This window comes from Capricornis sumatraensis, chromosome 1 (genome assembly GCF_032405125.1).
Source record: "Capricornis sumatraensis isolate serow.1 chromosome 1, serow.2, whole genome shotgun sequence".
NCBI classification, from domain to species: Eukaryota; Metazoa; Chordata; class Mammalia; order Artiodactyla; family Bovidae; genus Capricornis; species Capricornis sumatraensis.
The window spans coordinates 183,292,343-183,298,182 of NC_091069.1; positions in this window are offsets into that span (position 1 = coordinate 183,292,343).

Sequence of the window (5,840 nt, forward strand, 5' to 3'; positions counted from 1 at the left end):
CCTAGCGAGCAGACTGTCTGGAAAGGACACATGGGAAGCTGCCAGCCCTGGGCCCAGTCTTCTGTGCTTCTGGTTCCTGGGGATGTTGAAAATACTGCTCTTTTCCTTTTCCTCGCTCCCCGCTGCAGGTGTCTTAACAAACAGGCTGCAACCCACAGAGGGGTCTTGGAGGTCATTATCTGCAGCAACCAGCCTCCAATCAGAAGCCAGGTCAGTGAAAGGACTGAGTGTGTTTTGGGTGGGGGAGAAAAAGAGCCCTGTTCATGGTTTCTGCCCAGACCGTGGGCTAATGGGAGATGATGGTCACAAGAAGCACGTGCCAGCGTCAAGATGGAGAGAAGGAAGAAGGGTTACACCCCATGCTGACGCCTGTAAACTGATCTTTCTCAGGCCCTCCAGGGAAAGTGAGCTATTCTCCTCCTCCCCTCAGTAAGGGGGCTACACGGTTGACCAAGCACTATTTTATTATTAGGACTATTTTAATATTTGCTAACTACCTAAGACAGGCTACTGGTGAAACTATGCCAACAAGGGCTTGCTCAAGGGAGTTTGCATTCCAAAGTGCTGGGCAGAACAGCCCATAAAGGGTTCCCAAGCACCTGGGCCCCAGGTAGAGCCATGGCTCCTAACCTTTTGACATCATTCAGTGGGAAAGAGTACGCATTTTAATCCAGACAGCTCAGGGTATAAATCCTTGTTCTGAAGTTTATAGGCTGAAGGCGCTTGGGCTCCAGTTTCTGTAAAATGAGGATATTAATACAAGCAGACATCATGACGTGCTTGGGAAAATAAAACAATATTGTGTCTGTAAATCATTTATAATAGTGTCAGACAAAATAGCTAAATGGTAAATATTAACATGACCAAGAATTCCCTATATGATTACTTTTTCCCCATAAACCAATGTTTGAAAAGATGCTTGAAAAAGAAACTGTATGTGCTAGAATAAAAGAATTTATTTTAAGTGTGCAATATAGCATGGGTAACTTGAATTTCATAGCCTTATTGAGTATAAATGCTCAAAGAAGCAAAGGGAATGCATTCAGTATGTCTGACTCTTTGTGATGCCATGGACTGTAACCTGCCAGGTTCGTCTATCCATGGGAATTTTCGAGGCAAGAATACAGGCGTGAGTACCCATTCCCTTCTCCAGCGGATCTTCCAGACACTCAGGGATTGAAACTGGGTCTCCTGCAGAGTTGTAGGCAGATTCTTTACCATCTGAGTCCTAGGAAAGCTGATAAATATGCCATAACTAGTGGTATTTTTAAAATACTTAAAAGAACATTCAATCATCATCAGACAGATCTTTCTACACTAAAATACAGATTTGTAAATCAACATTTAAAACAATTTATGTGGTTCTTAATGCAAGGGAAGGAAGGAGAAAGACAGGGAGAGAGAGACTGAGAGAGAAAGAGAAAGAGGAACAAGAGAAAAGGATTAGAAACAGGTCATTACTCTGGGAAGAATCAGCTACCAAGATAGTTATTTTAGTGACAGCTGAGGAAGGGATTACTTTTTTCTACTTAATGATTCAGTTATAATATTTAGGGTAAAAGGCTAAAATCAGTATTGATAAAACATCCTTCAAGTATATATTAAAATAATATACGTTTGTGACTAAAGTTTCTTGTTTTCTAACTTTAATTGATTTGTGTTCAAAAGTAGAGAATGTAAATATAAATGTGAGAGCTTTTGTAAAGCCATATGTGGAATATGTCTATTTATTGCCATAAACAAGGCTATGTGTATGTATATACATATATATGTATACATACATATATGTCAGTAGTTGTCATTAATTGGTGCATTACAAATTCTTTTATTTACTTTATTTGTCTTATTTTACTTAATAATTGGAGAAAAGAACACTTATTTTTAAAGTGCTCCCTCAAAGAATGGAATTTCCTATAGTGTAAGGCAGCTACAATATACACATGCTGCTTCGTGAGTCATAAGTGAGTCTGTCCCTGTGCCCTAAAATCTAAAATGCTCATGCTCTGTTGATCTGGGCAAGGAAACCAATTCCAGAAGCACATGCCCATTACAGGAAAAGTCCTGGACTTGGCTGCTAGCTTGCCACCCTGGGACCTTTCACAATGTACTTTTCCTGCTAACAATGCACCCCAGGGCAATGGTTCTTAAACTTGAGTACACACTGGAATCTCCAAAGCCACTTGTTATAAATGCAGACCTTGGAGCTCCAGCTTCAGAGATTTGGATTGGAGAAAATTGGAATGAAAGCCAAGAGTTCACATTTTGTAAATGTTTTATACAAAATTCTGATTCTGAGCCAGCCAACCATGCTTAGAAGGATTAGGAAGAGAAGAAAAATCAGCATTAAAACCAGCATGGTACTTTACAGAGTCATATACTATAGTTCCATGGACAGAGGAGCCTGGAAGGCCACAGTCCTTGGGGTTGCAGGACTGAGTGACTAACACTTTCACACTATATTACAGCTCACAGACAAAGCTGTGGAAAGGGGGATACCAGAATCACATCTTTGGTACCAACTCTTCCTTAATTACTGCTATATTAGGTCCCAAATTCAAATATCAGAACTGAATAGAGAAGATGAAATGAAAAAAAAAAATAACTGGGCACCATGCATGCACTATGTATGCAAACATATACATGTACACACACACACACACACACACACACATATATCTGGAAATCAGAGATTCTTTCACAAGAAAAATGTCGGCTGTAGCTTATTTCATTCCCCAAGTTGTACTGGATGTTGTATGTGGTTAAGGATTGGGCGACTACTAATATTACCATAGAATTATTCCTGAATCAAAGTATAGTACTTTCAGAGGGTAACATAAGACAAGCATGTTTAAAGGTTAATTTCTATGAGTGAGTCCATAATATGACAGGAGATCCAAGAAAGGAGAGCCATGCAGATTAACCAATGAGTAAGAAGGATATCACAGGTTTGGTCTGAGTGCACCTCAAAGGAGAAGACAGATGTGCTGGGAGCCATGAGGACGGAGGCGCAGGTGCAGAATGAACCATTCATGAGTACAGAAAACAAACTGATGGCTGCCAGAGGGCATAGCAGAGGGGAAGGGGCTAAATAGGAGCTTGGGATTAACATATACACACTCCTATATATAAAGTAAGTAAACAACAAGGACCTACTATATAGCACAGGGAACTATATTCAGTATCTTATAATAGGTATGATGGAAAAAAATCTGAAAAAAGGATATGCAAAATATGTGCTAAGTTGCTTCAGTCATGTCCAACTCTTTGCGATCCCATGGACTGTAGCCCGCTGGGATCCTCTGTCCATGGGATTCTCCAGGCAAAAATACTGGAGTGGATTGCCATGACCTTCTTCAGGGGATCTTCCCGACCTAGGGATCAAACCTGCATCTCTTATGTCTCCTGCATTGGCAGGCAAGTTCTTTACCACCTGGGAAGCCCCGTGTGTGTGTGTGTGTGTGTGTGTGTGTGTGTGTGTGTGTGTGTGTGAAGTGTGAAAGTGTTAGTCACTCAGTCATGTCCGACTCTTTGCAACCCTGTGGACTGTAGCCTGCCAGGCTGCTCTGTCTATGGAATTCTCCAGGTTGTACTCAGAGTTGGCTAAATGGAACACTTAACTGCCTCTTGTGTTCCAGGTTTTGGGCCACTCATTGCAGCTTCTCAAGGACAGGGACGAGGGCAAGAATACTGGAGTGGGTTACTACTCACTTCCCAACCCAGGGATCAAACCCAGGTCTCCTGCAATGCAAGGAGTTTCTTTACCTTGAAACTAACACAACATTATAAATTAATTACACTTCAATAAGACAAAAACAAAAGCAAAAAACCATTCATGAGTCTATATAATTAAATCCATTCATTCTCCCCATGCTCTAGATTCTAATACTTAGCTTTATCAACTCAATCCTAGGTTAGGTCCATTCCATTCAGCACACATACAGCCTACTCCAAGCAGTACTATGCTAGATCCTGGAGACAGAGAAAATAGAGTACGGAAGCTCTGGTTCCTATCCTTGAGAAGGTGCAGTGAGTGGCCTGAAACCTGGCACACGAGAGGGAGTGAAGAGTTCCGTTCAGCCAACTGAGTGACAGTACCGCTTCCAAGTGTAATACAGAGGCACATTGGTTAGAAACATGCAGGGGTTGCCCAGTGTAGTATAAACATGAAGGACAGTCATCACTCTGCAAGGGACCCAGCAGTGTTTACAAAATATTTTCAAACCCATGGTCTCATCTAAGCTCCATGAAGACAGACAGTTTTGTTTTGTTGACCAATCTACCCTCAAGTGCTTAAAAGTCTGCCCCCCACCCCCCATAGCAAACTCTCAGCAACTAGATGATACATTCTATTTACTTCTCACAGCTCTCACATTTGACAGAAGAGACAGGAATAGTAGACTTTGTCCTTCAGAATCAAGCAGGATTCCTCAGGATAAATACTGGGCCAACAAGGGTGGCTCCATTACACTTGCAGCTCCATAGCTGTTCACTCCTCAGGATCCCTAAGACATTGTGGTTGATTCATAAACACCATGTTCCCACTGGCCCAGCATTTGAATGACTCCTGCTTGAAGATTTAGAGCTACCTGGTGATGAAGTGATCGGTGCCCTCAGCCTAGCACCCTGACTCCGCATCTCAGCTCAGATGGAAAATCTTGCAATTGTTCCTTTGGCCTGCAGGTGGAAGCAGCTCTGCGTTTTCAGTTGGGAAAAACAGCAAGTTGTTTTTGTGCTCTTGTTTCTGTTAGTGTCACACACTGTTCCTTCTATGTTCATTATATGTTCTTAGGAAAAATAAGCTGATTTATACCACATCTTATGAATAATCTTTTCACTATTTTTTAATTGCCCAATGCTCACTGGAAAAATGCACATAATAAAATCAGTTCCTGCTGTCAAACACCATACTGACTACATCTAACGGCAAAATAAATCCATGGTAAAAGAGTTTGGTCCTCAGAGTCAGCAGACTCAAGTTCAGGCTAAGCCATTTAACATACGTGAGCTCATGGGCACACTATTTGCTACTTTATTAATAGCTGGCTCAATAAAATGAAAATGACAAATTCTGTCTAAGTTGACTATGAAAAATAAATAATATTTGTAAAGGTCTTCAGACAGGGCCTGAAACATAATCATCAATAAACTATAGCTACTATTTTTTTACATTACAATCTTGCTCATCTTCAGATGTGCCATATATATGAATATACATGTGTGTACAGGTATGTATTTGTGTATGCCTATGCATATCTATGTACATACACATAGACGTAATACATACATAGATAGATATATAGATAGGTAAAACAACTTAGTCAACTGAACGCAGAGGAAACAAAAGGTGTAATCATGAAGCAATCTCATTTTTCTCTCCTACAGTCCTTTCAAATACATTCATTTTGAGCCAATTCTTTGCCTGCCACTTGGATGAAATCTAGGGTAAGTCCCATGATATTGCTGTCATTATTGGGTAATATAAATTCTAGCAGTCATTTCAAGGCACAAAGACACAGCGCCATTCCAGTTATATAAACATCTGTACTCTGCACAATGGCCAAACCTTTTGTAGCCAATCCTCCTTTGTGCAGGCCTCATAGCAATGTGCCTACCACAGTCTCCACCCTTTAGGTTTCTTGGACCCAAAGATGGACAGCAGTCTACTAGGTCTCTCCAGGTTCAGGGAACAAACACCAGGTTCTCAGAGTAGATGAGCTGAAATTCCTTTCTCTGGGCTTAAACTAAGGTGCAACAACTCTCCTCCTTGGAGGCAGGGAAGTGGGGCTCAATACATATCAAGAACTTTCTGAAAATCTCTCCTAATATCCATTTCTTTTCTT